Source organism: Vulpes vulpes, chromosome X, assembly GCF_048418805.1.
Source record: "Vulpes vulpes isolate BD-2025 chromosome X, VulVul3, whole genome shotgun sequence".
Lineage (NCBI taxonomy): Eukaryota > Metazoa > Chordata > Mammalia > Carnivora > Canidae > Vulpes > Vulpes vulpes.
This window is the reverse complement of record NC_132796.1, coordinates 7,274,521-7,295,486: the sequence shown is the minus strand read 5'-3', so window position 1 is coordinate 7,295,486 and position 20,966 is coordinate 7,274,521. Positions and strand designations below refer to the sequence as shown.

General features: G+C 41.8%; 1 protein-coding gene across 3 annotated transcripts in view; it reads left to right on the top strand.

The window, feature by feature from the left end:
- MID1 (midline 1) overlaps window positions 1-20,966 on the top strand; it is a 593,315-nt gene that overhangs the window by 342,331 nt on the left and 230,018 nt on the right. The window contains exon 1 of one of the 3 annotated variants that reach the window (XM_072744774.1): window positions 5,262-6,229. The exons of the other annotated variants lie outside the window; for them this stretch is intronic. The gene's annotated coding sequence lies outside the window, so the exon portion shown is untranslated. Of the gene's footprint in view, window positions 1-5,261; window positions 6,230-20,966 lie in introns of those variants that run through there. 3 annotated transcript variants of the gene reach the window in all.

Sequence of the window (20,966 nt, the reverse complement as noted above, 5' to 3'; positions counted from 1 at the left end):
TTATCCTGCTGTAATTACATAAAAATATAATTGATTTTTATATTAATCTTGCATTCTGTAACACTGTTAAATATCCTTATTAGTCTGAGCAGTTGTTTTGTAGATTCCTCAGCATTTTTCACAATAAGTGTCATGAAATTTTTTGAAAAAGAGGTTTACTTCCTTTGAAATTTTTATCACTTTTATTTACCTTTTTTCATGTTACTGTACTCTGTAGCATCCAGGACAATATCCAGGGTGTTGAGACACCCTTGCCTTGTTCCTGATCTTGGGGGAAAGTGTCTGATATTTCACAATAAAGTATGATGTCGTTTTCCATAGATGCTCTTCATTAGGTTGATAAAATTGCTTTCAATTCCTAATTTACAGAGAGTTTTATATCACTGAGTGGATGTTGAATTTTATAAAATTCCTTTTCTGCCTTTAATGAAATGATCGTATGGTTTGACTCCTTTTCACTATTAATGTGCCAAATTATATTGACTGATGAATTTTGAATGTTATACTAACCTTATATTCCTGGTTAGGATATATTATGTTTCTTACATGTTGATAGACTTGATTTGCTAACATGTAGTTAAAGCCTTTCACATCTGTCTTCATGAGGAATACTGATTTGTGATTTTCTTTTCTTAGGCTGTATCTGCTTCATCAGATTTTGTTATCAGATTTATGCCAGATTCATAAAATGAGTTGTGAAAACATTTCTCCCTCTTCTATTTTCTGAAAGAGCTGCATAAAATAGTATTTTTTTTTCTTTTAATGTATGACAAAACCCTTTGGGTCTGGTGTTTTCTTTTGGGGGAGAATTTTCATTTCAATTCAATTTCCTTAATAGGTATAAGATTAAAAGGATTTTCCATTTTACCCCGTGTCAATTTTGGTGACGTGTTTTTCTACAAATTTGTGCCTTCCAACTAACTTGTCGAAATCATTGGTGTAAAACTGTAGTTTTACGTTATTTCTCTGATGCCTATAGAATGTTACATCCTGATATAGGTGATTCATCATATTTTCTCTCTTTTTTTTTCTTTGATTACTGTTGCCAAGTGTCAATTTTATTAATAAGTTCAAACAATCAACTTTTGGCTTTGGTTAAATATCTATTCTTTATTTGCTTTTTATTTCATTGCTTAGTGCTTTTAGCTTTATTTTTCCTTCCTTCTATTACCTTGCATTTAATTTGCTCTTTTTTTCTAGCTACCTGAGATCTATACTTAGATCATTGACTTTAAACTTCTCTTTTTTATAAACATTTAGCTCTACAAATGTCCGTCTAAGCAGTGTTTTAGCTGCATCTTACAAATTTTGATATACTGAACTTTCTTTTTATTTTAGTTCAAATTATTTTCTCACTTTTCTTTTTTACTCGTGGATTATGTAGCAGTGTGTTGTTTACTTGTCAAATATTTGTGGCGTTTTAAAAGACCTGATTTTTTTTCTCTAGTTGTTTTGTCTGTTACTTAAAAGGAAGTATACAAATCTGCAATTATAAGCATGAATTAGTCTCTTTCTTTTTTAGTCCTAGCAGCTTTTCTCCATTTACTTGAAGCTTTGTCAGTAAGTACAGACATATTTATTCATGTTATGTCATCCTGATGACTTGCCCTTTTGTCATTATGAAGCGTTTCTATTTGTCTCTGGCAACATTCATTGACTATCTCACCTGACATTAATATAGCCTTGCCAGCTTTCTTATGTGGAGTATTTGCATGATGTATCTTTTCTATCTTTTAACATTTAGCCTACTTGTGTTTTTATACTTAAAGTCCATCTCTTCTACACAGCATATAAACAACTCTTTTAACTGGAGTGCTTAGTCCCTTTATATTTAATACAATTATGGGCATTGTTAAGAGTAGGTCTACTATCTAGCTATTTGCTTTCTATTTGTTCCCTCTGTTTTAAATGTTTTCTTAGGCTTTTATTGCCTTCTTTTGAGACTAACCGAATTGATCCTAATAACTCCAAATTTTTTTTTCATCTCAAACATTTTCAGGATTTAAATCCAGTATTTTATCTGTGTACCTATGCACATGAGACATCCCACATAAATCAAAATTATGTTAATCATATATAGACAACGTAAGTTTCAATGTTAAAGGGCAGTCATAGTAATAGAGTAATTACCATTTAGATCTTAGCCAGATTTAAATTATATCTAGATTCCGGACAGCCCGGGTGGCTCAGTGGTTTAGCGCCGCCTTTGGCTCAGGTCGTGGTCCTGGAGACCTGGGATTGAGTCCCACATCAGGCACCCTGCATGGAACCTGCTTCTCCCTCTGCCTATGTCTCTACCTCTCTCTCTCTGTGTGTGTGTCTCATGAATAAATAAGTGAAATTTTTTTAAAAATGCTTTTAAAAAAATCTAGATTCCAATAAGATACGATTTCTTCTCTCAAGTATCTGATCTAAAAGGTTGGTGGTTGGTTGGTTGGTTGGAAGCATTTTCAGTGTCATAGATCTGGGCATCATATGCTTTGATTTGATGCTTTTTCCTTATAAAAGCAAAGTAATTGTTTTTGAGATTAGATCTCAGTTTTTATGCCTGTACACTTACATTTCCTCATATTCCTGCCATGTGTAAAGCATGTAATTTAAATATTTAAAAATCAGGTGTCCAGGTTTGCATTCACATCTACACTCTACCCTCATAACAAATATACACTAAGCTAATTGTATTATTTTGTTAAATATAAAATACAAGATTTTTTAAAAGCTTTGGAAACTCATCTTGAATCTCTGAAGTGTCATTTCTAGAAACAGAAAAATTCCTATTGTGCAATCTATTTTGCTTATTTTAAAGAGTTCACGTCCAAGTTCTACAACATTTAGAGCAAGTTCTATCTTGAAATTAATAGCTTGAAATGAACAGTTGAGTGATTTAAAAAAAAGTCCATTGTTTTTTTAATAATCACAGGTACCTTTTCGCAAGCTGGGCTAGGATAGCATCTGGATGAGGCTTCATTATTAGCCTCACTAATATGAGCTCCGCTTGCAAATTTTAGAAGTTAAACACTTAGGTTTTTTTTTTAAAGATTTATTTATTTATTCATGAGAGACACAGACTGAGAGACAGGCAGAGATACAGGCAGAGGGAGAAGCAGGCTCCTCACAGGGAGCCCAGTATGGGACCCGATCCCAGATCCTGGGATCACGACCTTAGCCAAAGGAAGGCGCCCCCCGCTGAGCCACCCAGGCGTCCCAAACACTTAGTTTTTAAATAAAAATTATTTTTTCCTTTTCAGAAAGTCAGAGAATGACATATATTTGGATGGACACATCGGTTGCTTCAATTTTTTTTCAGCTTATTTTCCTTTTCTACTCATGACTTAAGGAAGGATTAGCATTCAGTAGCTAAGGTTTAAGAATGTACTGTTGATCCGCCCCGGCAGACGTGGTTTTGGAATTTAATTTGGTCAGCCTCTGGTTTAGCCAGACAAAGAGAGAGGAAGGTGATAGCATGCCTAGTGCTTGTTGTTGTTGGAAATGTGACCCTCCACTTTTGAACGGTTCCCAGTTTGTGTGCAGGAGCAAGCCCCTATGACACAGGAGAGTAGTCAGAGAGGACAGTGAGTGAACATGGATGACAGAAGTGTCTGTGCCACTCATTCATTAGGGACTCACAAAGGGGCATAGAAATTCTGGGCTTTTGTGGGGATTGAGAGCTTCATATCAAATGTCTGTCGGGTAATTTAATTACATGGGCATGGTAGGAATGACACAGTGGTTACATTAATAAACTGAAGCATTAAAGAATAATAGCCCAGTTATTGCTGAATTATGGGAAACACGCTGCCTATTCATTCCTGGTGATATTAGAAGGGAGAAGGAGGGGGCTTCCTACTTTGCACTCGCAATGCATAAAGAAACAGTTTCTTGCCTCTCCAGACCCTTGGAAAACCTGGTACAAGGGAAGGTCCAAAGTCGCACCCAATAGCATAAATCTTGCTTTGTTTGAGATGCTTAAAATATCATAAGCTAAGTCTGTTTTTACGGTGCTAAATAAAACTGACTCGGGCCAGACACGATAATGAGCATGTCCTGCACAAACATCTCCCCACAGCCTTTCCAACAGATCACAGGCCTGATAATTCCCGTCCGTTGTCCTGGGCCCCTTGTTAAACAGAATCCATTTTATATCATCAGAGGCTACTAGGTTGGTAGCTTAAAAGAAGTAGCCTATTATTTAATAGAAACTAATGTTTTATCTTTACTCATCCCTTCTGGCAGCCTGGAAGCAAATGCCATTTCCCTTCTGTGGGAGCAGGGGGAAAAGGAACACAACGTTTTATTTCATGTCATTTTGCAAGAAGCATTTACTGAACCGTGCCAACACTGTTCCAAGAACAGTGATGTGGAAGTCAGGGGGAGAGATGGAGAAGATGCTGTCCTTGATTTCAGATTCCAACAGAGGAATCCACAGCTTAGCAGCCGGCCGCCTACTCCCATTTAACCCATGATTTCTCTGCCTGCCTCTCACGGTCATCATCTTGTGGCCCGAATTTCTCCCTGGGTTAAAAAAATAGATATATGTGAATGGCTCTTAAAGATCCATTGCACCTCTAAAATTCTTTGAGCCTCTAAATTCTGAGAAATCTATTTCAAGGACAAAATAAACATTTCACCCGCACAGAAACTAATTGCGATATACAGAAAATGGTCCGAGGAGTCACTACTCGATAATACGAATTCTATTTCGCACTTTGGGGTTAGGGGGAAAACTTTGAGAATTCAAATGTGAACAAGTCAAATACTAGAATTTGAGGGAGAAGGTGGCTTATTTCCTTCTACAAACTAGACAAAACTAGAAACTAGAAACTAAACTAGACTAAACCAAAAAGCGAACTAGAGTGGTCTGATTTCACAGACCAAGTACAAAGTTGCAGGGGCACCTGGGTGGCTCAGTGGTTGAGTGTCTGCCTTCGGCTCAGTGAGTGATCCTGGAGTCCTGGGATCGAGTCCCACATCAGGCTCCCCACAGGGAGCCTGCTTCTCCCTCTGCCTGTGTCTCTGCCTCTCTCTCTCTCTGTGTCTCTTACAAACAAATAAATAAAAATATTTTTTAAAAAATACAAAGTTGCAGCACCATGGTAACACAGGAGCAAGCAGCCCCTTTCCCAGCGGAGGCGGCCCCAGTTACTCTCAGAGAAGGCTCCTCTATTGGGATTCCTTAAACTGGTGGTTCTCCTGTTGAGCACGCAACAGAATCACGTGGAAGGCATAGAACACAGCTTGCTGGGACCCGGCCTCCGAGGCCTGACTCTGGAGGATGAGCTGGAGCCCGAGGATCGGCATTTCTATGGGCCCCTCTCGCCCCTGGGCTGCACTGCAAGGACCCCCGCTTTCACCAGAACGCCAGTGCCCTGGAGTCTTCAAAGAAGTTGCCAAATCCCCTCTGCTTTCGCAGAATTGAGACAAATTGTCGCTGAATCTGGATCTACACCTGGCTCTGATGAGCCAGTCCTTCATAATGCAAAAGGCAGCTTTTAAGCTTCTGAACGATGAAATCGAAAACAGCAGGAACCCGCGTCCTGCCACATAGCAGACGCGACCCAGACGGAGGTTTCACTGCAGGCCCGGCTCTCTGCTTGGGCCCCTCCGAGCATTGGCACCAAGGAAGTGGCCTTGGAACTTTCGCTAATTGCATCCCTTTCGCTAATTGCCGCCAGCCCGCCCGGTCCGGGGCTGCGGGCATGAAGGAGGAGCCCAGCCATCGCCACCGGTTCCCGCGGAGCCACAAGCTGCGGAGACTTCAGTCTGCAGGTCCCTGGCTCCGTGGCCCCCGTGGCCCCCGTGGCCCCCGCGGCCCGCAGCTCGGCCACCGCGGATGTGGGCCCGCGATGCCAGGAGGCCGAAGCCTGGCGGCGGTGGGCAGGTCCAGAGGGCAGGAGCTGGACACGTGGGACGCCCGCGCGGTTCTCAGGCTGGGAAACCAGGGCAGGGGCAGCCTCTGCTGTCGTGGATCTGGCTCTGCTGTGCCGCCCCTTCCTGAAGCCAGCTGCTGCCGCTTACGCGAGTTTAGCTTTCTCTCGTAAACTCCGCCAGACGGTGGTTTCGTGCAACCAGGCCTGGCTCTTGAATTTTACTCAAATGCATCTTTATTCCCCTGTTCTTTTGAACACACGACTAAACGTTACATTGCAGACTTCGATCTTAACCTGAGTCGTAAAACCTATCGTGTTCGAAGTGCCTCCTCTCCTGTTTTAATTTTGTCTCAAAGTCCAAGGTAAGAATTCGATGTAAATGTTTGCTGTTTTTCCCTCACGGGGAATTCGATTAATAGCTTCTTAAAATAATACCCAGATCTGTATTAATTGTATTAGCGATTGGGAAGAAATGGCCCATGTTGCTGAATTGGTATCCAGAGAGTGTCTCCTTGCTGGTTCTGGTTTAAATATCTAGTGAGAAATTGGGCTTCAAAAAGATCAGGCTAAAAAAAAAATTTTTTTTAAACACGTAATTTACCGTATACCTTGCTTTCATAGCCTTATCCAAAATCAGAGACTTAAAAACACATAGTGGCTTTAAAAACAACAAAACTTCTACCTTGTTCCATTAAGAATCAAAGAGGTATGGGGCTCTGGCTGGTGCAGTCAGTAGAGCATCAGACTCTTGATTTTGGCTCCAATTGTGAGATCGAGCCCTATGTCGGGCTCCTCGCTCAGCGTGGAGTCTGCATGAGATTCTCCCTCCCTCTGCCCCTCCCCTCATTCTCTCCCTCTCTCAAATAAATTAATAAATCTTAAGAATTAAGGAGGCAAAGTTCTAGAAATACGGAACATATTAAGAGACACTAGGAGATGGGACCCTGGCTGGCTCAGTCAGTAGAGTGTGCGTGTGACTCTTAATCTCAGGCACCCGGGTGGCTCACTGGTTGGGTGTCTGCCTTCGGCTCAGGTCGTGACCCTGGGGTCCTGGGATCGAGTCCCGCATCGGGCTCCCCTCAGGGAGCCTGCTTCTCCCTTTGCCTATGTCTCTGCCTCCCTCTGTGTGTGTGTGTGTGTATGTGTGTGTGTGTCTCACGAATAAATAAATAAAGATCTTCAAAAAAAAAATACACGTGCTCAAGCCCCGCATTCGGTGTTGAGATTACTTTAAAAAAATAATAACTATGAGACGGTACAGGAAAGAAAAATATCTTTGAGTTCTCTGCAAAGTTCCCCGGCTGTATTACATCTTTTGTGCAATATGTTATTTTCCAAAGGATATCGACCCTAAGGATGGTGTGAGGTGATGTCATTAGTGTGCAAAGATTTTTTAAAAAAATAACTATTGTGTTAATATTGAATAACATGGCCAATATGTCTTAAAAATATTTTTTAAATGGTTACATGCAGCTTTATCCCTATTGAATAGAACACATTTATAATTTTTACATCCAATCTTAGAGAATACTATCATGCTTTTCTCAGAACCCAGTATCTCTTAAGCAATGTGTTTGCTGAGAAGGTACTTGTGGAGGTCGAGAGAGATGCAATCTGGACTTCTGGGTAAAACAACTTACAGCCGTGGCTCCTGCTTTTACATCGAGCTTCTTCAGCACCCTGAAGTGGACATAGTTGGATTTCTAGATAGGGGTTTGGCACCCTCGGTGTCATGACGACATCTCCATCAGTGTCATGGCAACGTCTCTCGGAGGAAAAAGTGCTGCTTTTTGTGTAGTGAGATGATAGGATTGACCCACCTTGGGGGCGGGTGGCAGGAGGGGCAGTGTGCCCCGAATTGCTTACCCAGTGCCACAGCTTCTGAGCCTGCTGCCACTGTCTCATAGCCACGGGGCCACAACATGAGGGAGCAACCCCCTCAGCAAATGAAGCCCCCCACTGGTTTCCTGCGACATCTCCAAGCTTGCCGAGTGAGGCACAAATTGAGCCCATCCCCTGATTTTTTTTTTATTTTTTTATTTTATTTTATTTTTTTTAAATTTTTATTTATTATTTATGATAGTCACAGAGAGAGAGAGAGAGAGAGAGAGGCAGAGACACAGGCAGAGGGAGAAGCAGGCTCCATGCACCGGGAACCCGACATGGGATTCGATCCCGGGTCTCCAGGATCGCGCCCTGAGCCAAAGGCAGGCGCCAAACCGCTGCGCCACCCAGGGATCCCTGATTTTTTTTTTAATTCAAACTCCTTTCTCTATGGAAGACCACCCTTTATGAGTAAAAGAGCACAGGAATCTGATGATGAAAACTCCAAAGTCAGCCAAGGTGACTAAGAGAACACAGCAAAACCACAAAGTGGACCAGATGGCAGAAAGGCAAAGCTCCTCTATTTATTTTCTTTGTTTTTTTATTTTCCTGGAGAGAAATAAGTACTGAAGAATCTATTTGAAAGTCCCAGCTCAAATGACACCCATTCACGAGGCATTTCAGGTTTTCCCAGCTGGAAGTGATCTTCCCATCATCCTCTGAACTACAGAGCACCCAGGCCTCTTTTATTGAATTATGATGTTTGGCTGCCTGTTCTCCTGGTCCTTGTACATGTCCTGGTCCTTGTACATGTCCTTTCTTAGACTAGAAACTCCTTGGGCATGAGCACTGTGCCTCCGGCTTCTATGTTTCCGAGGAAGGCCAGCATCTAACCCCGACAGTGCTCAGAGGCCCTCGCTGAATAAGCCTGCGGACTGGCCGGGCTACATGATTTACAGACCCGGTGCGAAATGAAAATGTGGGGCCCTTTGTTTAAGATTTACTAAGAAGGAAAAAAATAAAAAATAAAAAATAAAAAAATAAAAAAAATAAAAAGATTTACTAAGAAGGGCTCCTGGCTGGCTCAATGGCTGAGCATCTGCCTTTGGCCCAGGGCGTGACCCTGGGGTCCTGGGATCGAGTCCCAGTCCCGCATTGGGCTCCCCGCAGGGAGCCTGCTTCTCCCTCTGCCTATGTCTCTGCCTCTCTTTGTGTGTCTCTCATGAATACATAAATAAAACCTTTTAAAAGTAAAATAAAATTTGCTAGGAATTACAAGATGGGCAATAGCAGAGCACGGAGCTGAACTCGGGGCCCTTCTGAGCCTGGGCTCTCATGAGACTACATGGTTGCACACCGTGAAGCCTGCCTCACCTGTGTGTAAGTGAGCAAATGAATCCATCAGTCATTCACTTAACCAGACCAAAGCCATGGTTTCTGTTCTCTAATCAGGACTCAGGTTTAAAAATAAGCAACAACAAAAAGATTTTAAAATGCACTAACCGGGGAGCACCTGTCTGGCCCAGTTGGAAGGGCATGTGACTCTTGATCTCGGGATCATGAGTTCGAGTCTCACATTAGGTATACAGAACACTTAAATAAATGAGACTTAAAACACACACCCATGCTAGGCAGGAGCCAAGTTTTTTTATTCCGTGAGGCAATCATATTTTGTCTCTTTTATTCATTACTTTTATTTAAACAGATATGTCCTTAATATCTGTTGAAGATGATCCAGTTTTTTACAAAAAAAAAAAAAAAAGAAGAAGATCCAGTTGATTACCAAAAGCTCTGTCGATAGTCTCCTTTTACTGCCCCTTAGTGATTTTTAGCTGGTTTAAGTTGTAGGTAGTTTAAATCTTTCAACTATGGATCCAGAACTGGTGAACGAGGTAAAGAAATGACACCTTTAATGAAGTACCACTGTTTTCCTGAACTTCCTCAAATGATTTTTTCAGACTAATTTCGGGCCTTACTGTATTCCTAAGAAGCCTGAGAATGCAAATGTGATGCGTGCTTGCTGTGACAAATTCCTTTTCTGACTTTTAATAGCGGAATAACAGAGGGTGGCATCCTTCATTCCTGAACGAGGCTTGTTTATGCAAGTCTGAGTGAGGGGAGTTCTACAAAAGGAACATGGGAGAGCAAAGTCCGCCCTGGAAAAATTCAGCCGCTAGAAATGTGGTCTTGTCCAGATAGTGAGAAAATAATTGTCTCCAGGTTTGATGAAGGGTTTATGGCGCTAACATTTTAGGATGAAATACAGCTGGTTTCGAATTCCACTGTCAACTCAGAATCAAGCTAATTTCATGTGGTTTGGGGTTTTGCAACTACTTTTTTGCAGAGTACTTCTCAGGACTTTTTGTTCCAGAAACACCCTTGAGCCAAAAAAAAAAAAAAAAATCAAATCAAATTTTACTTCGACCCCTTTCAGAAACCCTACCGGGCAGCACTACTGAGTTTTCCCAGCAGAGGGCACCATGACACCTCCTTCCCTGCCCGAGGTCCCCATAACTTGAGCAAACCCCTCAGAGGTTCTTCAGATCCTCGACCTGGACACACAATCTCTCTGATAAGGGGTGGGGGGGGGTGGGAACCAGCAAGAAAAAGACAGTGATACTTTCCAGAAGCAGCAGCTTCTGCAGTTCTAACAGGCTCTTGGGGTCAGGGGTGGCTGCAGGCTTTCTCCTTGGCAACTTCAGTCCAAGACAGGCTCTGGCCTGGGTTTCTGACTGCCTCGCCTCCCTTTGTTCCTCTCTGCTTCCTGAGCTAGATGGCCAGTCATCTCGGAAGTTCCTTTTCTGCTTAAGTAAATGAAGAAATAATTGAGTGAAACTAGCATGATAATAAAAATTCCGGTTTTCCACTTGAGGACGAATACGCATCAACCCGGCAGGTTCAAGAACTCGAAATATTTTTGCGGCTTTCACGGTGGGCCGGGAGGAGCAATCTCGGCTGTTTTCTCATGGTAGGGGGAGAGCCATCGACTGAGTCCTTAATTCCTGTTTGCCTTAGGTTTTTCTGTTCCCCTATTGGAATTGTCATTTGTATCCTATTTAAAGAGTCATCATCTCCAGTTGATTAATAATAAATAAGGGGTCAGCGTTGCTAAATATCTGGATCATACCATCCCTACCTAAAGGGATGGAGAATTCAAATTCACATGCATTTATAGAATTTGCTCTGTATTTGTAACAAGAACGTGTACTTCGGTGGGTAAAGCCAGGGGGTTGGATCCTTTTCCGTGGCAAAAGAAAACATCAGAGCTACAAGGAGCTTTTGAAAAATGTACACCCCCTGTCTCCCAGCTCTGCACAAGAAGCATCATCTATGATGTGATTTTTATGCAGCAATTTGCTTATTTTTAAAATTATACTTGGCATAGGATAACATCAAAAGGTTTCTGCTAACCACACGTTTACTCAGACTTACAAGGAGATGGCCAAGGAACTGTGTGGGTGGCAATTTGGAAATATTTCTGTGCGTAATCCTCCAAATAGCAAGCCTGTGTTCTAAAAGAAAGAGTTGCGTTTTGAGTGCAAAACTCTGGATTTGGCCTTACTTTTCAGAAAGATATGTTTTCAGATTTAATCTCCTTTGCCCAAGAAAACAGTTGTTGTCCTTGCCAGTCCCGTGTGTTAAGGAAGTTTGTTGCCCCCCACGATCCTTGAACACGCTGCAACCTGAACTTTGGGTGAGGGGAAATTTGATCCTGTGTTTGGGGTGCAAGATGACCATGGAAAATATTTGTTGATTAGACGACACTGCTGAAAACATTATTAGCAAAGAACGCTATCTCTTTAGATCCGATAAGCCGGAAACACAAAATTATATGAATTCGTCTGAGTTGGAAACACATAAACCGGTTACAGCTGTTACAGCCCAGCCCTGTGGACGTGGAACCGGGCTCCCCTGCTGTCCTGACCACAGAGGAGTCTTGCACGCGGCAGAGGGAAACCCGTCTGCTTAACACAAGCAAACCTCTTCATGCCTAACTTCGCTTGCAAGAAAAGACCAACTTTCGAATGCATTCCAATTAGATTATTCCTCTAGAAATTGCAGTAGGTACAGAACACGAAAGAGAATATTATGTCTTGATTGAACAAAATTAGAATAATAAACACTGTTTTGAAATCATCATATTTTAATGATAGAATTTTGTTTTATTTAAACAAAGCTTGGCATTCTCTATATTATCACTAATTGCCTCGGTAATTATTTTTTTTCCCTTTTGTCTGATGATATTGTTCCCTTATGTTAACATCTTGGCAGGCTCCTTGGATGCAAAATCTTTTCAAGCCCTACCAGACATGGCCTCATTTCCATTCCCTTTTCATTATGTTTGGAGGCCATAAACGAGGCTGTTGGCATGTTACATGTGGCTGCCTCTTCTCCACGGCTATCTGGGAGCATGGGCTACGGTTCAATAAGCGATAGCACGAATACAGTGGAAACCAAACCATGCTAGAGGGCTCCGGACTTGATGAGCAAAAATCGATCACTCACAAATTTTAAAGAGGCTGTGCCAGTTCCACCCAAGATCCACAGCTGTCAAAGATGAGTTCCTGTGGTTCTTCCTCTAGAAGAGGAATTTCCGACTTGGACCCGAAGGCCCGAGGAGCTGTGTACATTTCCAGCTCAACAGCCCACGTGACTTCGGGCTCCCTTGGAACCGAGCATCGCCCATTCACCTTGAACCCAGCCTTTGCTTTAAGCTGGGCTCCAGGAGGGCATGCTTCTCCTGCCCACCCCGCCCATGGCAATCTGGGATGAATGTTGCCGATTGTTTGGGTGCCCAAGGACTGGCACAAAAGGAGGCTCACCCTCGCCCTTTAATTGTATTTTCATTTTCCTTTAAGAGAATTCTTTTCAAAATGCAAAGAGAAAGCGTCTTGCTATGGAGTGTGGGAGGCGGAACGCTGCCAGCACGTCCAATTCCAAGTGCTCAGAGTACAGTGATGCCCCTGGGAAGGGTAAATGATTAAACCAGGGCACTGCTAGAATAGTAACTGGAAACAGGGTGTTTTCTGTCCTCTGCATTCTGGATCCCATTGTCACAGAGCATGAAAACGCCAACGGGAACGATGACTTTTGTCAAAACTTGCCATCAAGGTGAATGCAGAGGAGCTAGGAAGAGGTAACAAGACTCTTGACAAGACTCATGACAAGACTGAGCGTGCCCAGGGAACATCAGGAGAGGGTACCCCGCGGCCCTCTGGCCTGAACTAAAACTTTTAGTAAGGGGACCCCTCTTACTAAACACGTAGGCTCTAAAGACCTTTGAACCATCTCCGCTAGTGGGCTTTAAGTCTACGACTCCATGCAAATCATGGGCTGCACTGGAAATGAGATTCTACGTGAAAATGCCAACTCAGATTTTATATTTTTACTGTAAATGGTTGCGTTAAGGGAATATCTTGATGTGTTCTTGAATTACACAAACCTAAAACTTCTTTGAGAAATTCTCTCTCTCTCTCTCCCTCCGCTTTTTTTTTTTTTTTTTTAGCTAAAGCCAAGGTTTATTTTGCTTTATTCCAGTATAGTTGACGTACTTGGTTACATTTGTTTCAGGTGAACAACTTTATATGTCATGCCTTGTTCACAAGTGTTGCTACCGTCTGTCACCATACAACACTAATACAGTATCATTGACTATGTTCCCCGTGTTGTCACCTTTCATCCCTGTGAGTTACTCATTCCATAACCGGAAGCCAGTATCTCTCATTCCCCTTCACCCATTTTGCCCATCTCCCCATGGACCTCCCCCAACAATGGTTTTGAACTTGGGCATATTATTGGCATCAACTGGAAGACTTGGTAAAGCCCAATAAACCTATGGTCAGAACTTCTGATTCAGGGGAGCCTGGTGGCTCAGTCAGTTAAGTGTCTTCCTTTGGCTCAGGTCATGATCCCAGGGTCTTGGGATCGAGCCCTGCATCAGGCTCCCTGCTCAGCGGGGTGTCTGCTTCTCTCTCTCTTCCTCTGCCCCTCCCCACTGCTCTTTCTCTCTCACACATAAATAAATAAATATTTTTTAAAATCTCTTTAAAAAGAGAAAATCGTAAGTAAAATACATTAACACCACTGTACTGTATTTATGAGAAAAAGTCCATCTATAAAAGAACCCATGCAGTTCAAACTGATGTTCAACGGTGAACCGTACGGTGCAATTTTACTTTGGACAACTTGAAAGAGGCACAACCAGAATTCCTGAAGTCCTAATATTGCATATGGATCAATATAGCTGAGAATGTTTTAATCATGTTTTACATTATCTACATCTAAACATGTTTTATTAATTTGTAATTATAGGACCAGTTCGTTTGACTTTCATAGTCACAGGAAAACCCCCAACCTCCCAGGGACTTGAAAGAGGTCCATTAATGATTGGAAACTTGTCTGACCATTCTGGGGCAAGTGTAGGTCTGAAGTGCCTCACACTAATTTAAAAGCTATCTGGGGGCTTTCTACTTAAAACAATAGAGAAAACCCTCATTGATTGTCACTTTCCTAGATAAGAAGACTGTTGTTCATCTTGGCTCCTTTTTAAAAAAATTTTTTTGTAAAGATTTATTTTACTTATTCATGAGAAACACAGAAAGAGAGGCAGAGACACAGGCAGGGGGAGAAGCAGGCTCCCTGCTGGGAGCCCGATGTGGGACTCGATCCCAGGACCCCGGGATCACGCCCTGAGCCGAAGGCAGACGCTCAACCACTGAGCCACCCGGGCACCCCTGTTTATCCTGGTTTCTAAGAGCATCATGAAAATAACCTGTTAATATTATAGGGAGTCTGATGTAGGGAACGAGGGGCCCTGAAATAACCCATGTACTCCTGTCTCTGCACTGCTTCGGACCTGGGGTGAAGGGGTGGGGGAGTGTAGCGGAAGCGCCATAGCACCATCACTGAGGAAGAGTTACTTGAGGAATTCGACAGTCAGCCTGGAGATGAGACATGGCTGGTTTCTCTCAGAGCTGTGACAGTATTTCCAGAGCAAAATCAAGGAGCATGGTCTGACACAAGAATTTGTGTTCCTTCCAGATGTGAAAAGCATCTGGGAAAGGGAGATTGGAAGTCAACATGTTGGAATTGTCCATGATATTTACGTGGATTACATAAGAGGCCAAGAGAAGAGAAGGTACAGAATCATTACTCTCCCACACATGCTGGCTAATGTGATCGAAGACTTTGTGTCCAGTGCCTGAACGTGGTAGGTTACGGATCAATGTTTGTCAGAGGGAGGAAGGAAGGAAGAAAGGAAGGAAGGAAGGAAGTCAGTAAATATGCCCTCATCTCCTCCAAAGTAGTGAATGGCCTGGCTGGAAACTCTTAAAACAAGCTAATAACTCTCATATGGTTGGTGGGATTGCAAATAAATACAAGTTTTAGGGGAAGTACTTCATCATCTGTATTAAAACCTCCACAAAAAAATCACGTCCTATTAACAATCAATCCTACTTCTAGGAATTTACCCTAGGAAGTAATTGGGCAAATCTGCTAACATGAGTATAAAATGATTGTGATAACAATCTACAGTTGAGCCCAAACATGGTAAATGATCTAGAGGATCAACAAAAGTGGACTGATTGAAATAATGCATGGTATATTCATACAATGGAATATTATATAGCAGTTAAAATATTAAAAGGGCAGATTATAATGTGATATATATATATGTATATATATATATATAGAGAGAGAGAGATAGAGAGAGAACAATCCCACTTAAAATACATATTATATTAACATAGGAAAAAGTTGCGCAATAAATTGGTACCAGTGGCTGACTTTGGAAGGTAGACTAGGTCATAAGTTGTTTTGATTTACTTCCCTGGATTCTCTACTAGTTCAACAATGACCATGAATTACTTGACTAATTTTTTAAAAAGAAAAATTATTTTAAAAATAATTCAGGGGCACCTGGGTGGCTCAGGTGGTTAAGCATCTGCCTTCAGCTCAGGTCATGATCTCCAGGTCCTGGGATCAAGCCCCATATAGGCTTCCAGCTCAGTGGGGTATCTGCTTCTCCCTCTCCCTCTGCCTCTCCCCCTGCTTGTACTCTGTGTGTGTGTGTGTGTCTCTCTAATGAATAAATTTTTAGAAATCTTTAAAAATAATTCAATCATTGGGTGCCTAGCTGGCCCAGTTGGTAGAATGTGCCACTCTTGATCTCAGGGTCCTGAGTTCGAGCCGTATGTTGGGCATAGAGTTCACTGAAAGAAAATTAAGTTAAAAAATATAATTCAGGGACACCTGGCTGGCTCAGTCAGTAAAACATGTGACTCTTGATCTTGGGGTCATGGGTTCAAGACTCACGTTGGTCATAGAGCTTACTTTAAAAATAATAATAGTAATAATTCAATCATGAGGTATTTGTATCATCCACTTATCCTGATCACCACCTGGTTTATATAGTAAGAGCCTTTTCTCAAGAGTTATTTTAAGGGACCTGTGCATTTTTAGATATATCAACTCACTATACACGGGTTTTGGTTGCAAAGACATAATTTTTGCCCAATAACTAATGTACTTATTAATTTATATAACTTATGAATTACAAGATTATGTAACTTATGTAACTTATTAACTAATACAATATAATCTTATCACTCTAGAAAGTGTAAAAAGTTGGCTGCTTCCTAGTTTAGTGCAACTTCTGAGCAAAATAAATTCTATGGACACATAAAATTGGTTAATACATTTCTATAAAAACACAAATAATGGGTTGCTGCATTCTTCTAAAGTATAGACCAGAACACACTAGCTCCAGTAGCTACCTAAGCCCTTCACTGGCATACAGCTTTGGCTGCCTCCCAACTACCTCATCAGTGAACCCCACCTGAATTTCCTGCCCTAGGAGTTCTCCCGTTGCCAGCAACGAGTTCCCACACCTGTAATAACAATTGACCATGAATGTTGGACCGCCAGGTAGCTTCTTTCCCTAGAGGACTCAAGACACATAATCTTCCCCAATGGTTAGACCCATAAATTCAGGGCAGTTAAACTGAGCTGTCTCATTTAGAAGTGAATAATCACTTACAAAAAAAAAAGGGAAGAATCCGCTGTCTTCCCCACTCCCCACATCCCACACACACTCCCTCCTCCAACTTTCTCCAGACTTTCTGACTTTTTCACTTCCTTTCCTGAAGTTTGTCTTTCGAATCAAAATCATCATTGCAGTTAAAGATGAGTATACGAAGTTAGAACACAGTAAGAAAGTTTTACCTGGCTCTTCTAACCTATCACAAGAGGATCACGGCTTCCAAAATGTCATGCCATCCAAAAATGTACGGGATTCAGAAGAAAGGGCCCAGTGGTAGTTAATAAATAGCATGTGAATTCTGCACCATGTAAGTGAATCCACTTGTATAAATTCGGACTCGAGTTTAAATTTCAGTGGGTGACAACTATGATGGTGGTCAGAATTTGCTAACTGCCTCTGGCTGCCTTCACTCAAATAATTTTCCTCCACTTTCAGAAACTTGTCAAGTCACCAAATTCTTTCTTAGACAAATGAGCCAGAAAGGGCAAAACTCGCCTAACCGGCCTGCAGCCCGCTGTTCCATCTCTCCCAGATACTAAAGACCCAGAACTCTACGATACCGACCATGCACTTCATTGCACACGTGCTACTTGTCACAGTGGCAAACAAAAGATATCATCAGCCAACAGCTTCTTTTTCTTTTGTGAAGCCAGTGACCGACCTTAACCACTCCATTACTGGGCAGTGTCAGTTTTGAGTATCAGCGTTTTCTTGGAGGATGCACACTTAAGTGTGTTGGAAGTCAGAATCGTGGCGATCTTGAGTTGCCTCAAAATATGCTCTGAATTCTTTTACTCTGTTGTTTCCCCATCCGATTTATTGCTGGGTTTGTCAGTAGGACTTATCTTACTTCGTACATTCCTAGAAAACTAAACCTCAAGGTTACCCTTAAAAACTTGCCATTTGCCTGTCAGAATGGCCAGAGGTTGACAATTTTATTGTGTTCAGCCTAAATATGTGAAAATAATTTGTATTCAACCAAAAAGGGTTTTCGTCGGCTCCAGGAAAAAGTCACCAGTTAAATACATTTTATGGGGAACACTGGGGTAAGGTGTGGCATCCCTTTGTAAATTTACCAATGACACATGAATTTATCCCTCTGGTTCCAGGTTTTGTCTGCCAAAAGCAGGGCATACCGGTTGTCTGAGAAATAGCTAAGTGCAGAACAGGAAAGCCAGTGGTGGCCCTCTGCTCCACGTGAGGCTTGTGGGTTCTCACTCCCAAAATACCCTCAGGATGGCTTTGGAGAAACCAGTCTCTTTAGCTGCACTTTCTTCTTGTTTCTCCCAGGAACTTTGATTTTTTTTCTCTCCAATAGGAGTCGAGTGACCTAAGGAGAAATAAACCAATCTGTGGTTTAAGCTCAGGGACCCTAGATTTCTGTTGATTTCTGTTTTTCTTTCTGACTCGCTGACCATCCTCCTCTGCTCCAAACCCCCAGGAAGCTTGGAAAGAACTGATTTGTGTCCTGAATTAGGAAGAATGCACCCTGACTATTTTAAGAGTAGGGATTACTTTGTCGTGATTTAATTACTTCTTTTTTTTTTTTTACCTAACCGGTTTTAAAAAACATGAATTATTTATACATGTCTGAACCACCAGCCCACACTTCACCCCCTCAAATAAATGTAATTTCATAGAGTATACATTTTAAGTAACTAATAAATGTTAATAGCTTGACATATAATGCTCAGACATTCATATTTATGATTTGAATAAATACTAGAAAACAGAACCTAAGGTATTCATCTATATCAGCAGAATGACCAGATAATTTCCACTAACATTTTCCCGTTAGCTGATTTATGATTATATCTCTTTATTCAATAGTAAGGTCTTGACATTGAAAGATTCATTCACATAACTCTAGCAACACAGTGCATTTATTTAAACCACACTTGACTAGTGGTATATAAATAATCTCCCCCAAACCATATTGATTTCCCAAAGGGAATATTAAATGCTAAATAACTTCACAGATTGGAAGCAGTCCTGTCTCTGCCTTCATTTTTGATATAATCAAAAATGATGACATTGTAGCTAGCTTATTTTTAATAATTCACACATTGAGAGCAAAAGAAAATATTACACCATCGCTGGGGGACATGAACTTGTAGTGCATAGCACATTTGCCTTTTCTTAACGAATGATAACGGATTGACCACATCACGATGTCTGCCAGGGATTAAGAATGTCTATTCATAATGGGGCTATAAATTAGCAGAGTGTATTATTCTCCGGATATCAGATACCTTCAGAGCGCACAGTCTTTGGGAAGAATGTAGCTTACAAATCTCTCATTAGTCTTCACAGTATCTTTATAAAGTATATAATATCCTGATTTTATAAACCAGAAAATTAGACAATGTATGACTCTTGGGCAATGAAAATGATTTCAACTGTATTGGCAAAGCATGACTCTATGTTCAAACAATCCTCCTTTCCCTCCTGGACATGAGCGGAACTTTGTTTTCTAGCCTCCCTTATAGGTAGCAGTAGTCATGTAACTGAGTTCTTATCGATGGAACATCGGGATTCTGGTCGTGGTCTGTAAAACCCCCATTGCAATCTGCACACTCTCTCTTCCCCCTTTCACTGCTGAAGATGATTTGTTCAAATTCTGAATACCTGAAAGAGAGCAGAGCCATGAGGTTGTCAAAGCCTGGGTCCCTGAGCCTCGGTGTAGAGAGGAAGGTTCCAGAAGTCTGGAAATCCCAGGATCATCCGTGTGGAACTATTGTGTAATTTCTGGATTGCAACGGTTAACCCACCAGGACTATTCCCACCGGCAACCTGAAAATACTGTGATAAACCTGGAGACACTGAACCCATCAACCCTCGATTCTAGGCTCCCCAAAGTCAGTGCTTTCCTCCCCCACCCAATTATAGAACTATAATTACCCCCCATATGGTATTAGCCACTAAGTCTTTCTATCCCTTTAATATATTTTGAAAGCATAGTAATTGATGGTACACCCTGTTTCTGGTAAGTTGACTATAAAACGTATTTCTATAGAGAAAATCTTATTGACTTCCTTTTCCAAAGCAGGGATGGTTCCACTGAGAAAGCTTTCCATAGAACATTGTGGAACCTTTTCGTGAGGTGGTAGCTACATGTCAGATATTATGGCAGATGACTGGGGCTTTTTTGCTTTTTAAAGAGAAACTGTGTATCTCAGAAGGCCTCGGGCTGAGCAGGAGTTCCCTAAGTCCTTAAGCATAAGATTCTTCATATTGTCTTCACAAGAGTAGTGTTCTTACTCAGGGCAGTTTCCTCCCCAGAAGACATTTGGCAATGTCTGGAGACATTTTTGGTTGTCACAACTTGAGGGCTGTGGGGTGCCATGCTACCAACATCTAGTTAGTGGAAGTCCGGGATGCTACTTAAAATCCTACAGTGTACAGGATGGCCCTCCATAGCAAAGAATTGTCCAGCACCAAATGCCAACGGCACCGAGGCTGGGAACCCCTGGGTTAGGTTGTGAGCTGGGGGCGTGGGGCAGGGCCATGTCCATTTTATTCATCATTTTACTTCAGCAATCCATAAGGCGCCCAAGACATATTGAGTACTTAGTAATATTTGTCCAATGAATAATGGACTGAGCCCCTCCCAATTGGCAAATCAGCTGGCGGGGCCAGACTTGGCTAGTGAGTGGATGAGGCAGGAATTGGAGTAAAAATCATAGCTCCACTGCTCAGTAGGAATGTGTTCTTGAGCAAGTTACTCTAACTTTTCTAGGTCTCAGTCTCCTCATCTGCAAATTGAAAAGACTGAGACTACTGCCTACATGGAGCTGTTGTAAAGATTAAATGAGATGAAGGACGCAGAAGGCCCAGTGCAGTGGCTGAGATGCCCTCAGATAAATACTAACATTGGTTAGTACTAAGAATAAAGGAACCAACATTTCCTGGGCTTTTATCATGTGCTGGATAGAGTTAAGGAGACACACCATCTCATTCCATCTTCTCGACAATATCTCTGGAGTAGGGCTTTTTGTTTCCACGTTGCAGAAGAGGAAACTGGGCTTTAGAGATGTCAAGCGACCTGCCCAAGATCACACACAACAACGTGGGTATTATGAGACCTCAAAGCCCAGGCTCTCTCCATCACAACACACTGGCTCCTTTACAAAACTCCTGAAACTTCACTATCTTCCATAAAATCAAAGGATGTGAAGGTAATCCGTTTCAGCTTTACAAAGCTTCTTTTATGTGGTATTGACAATGTTTAT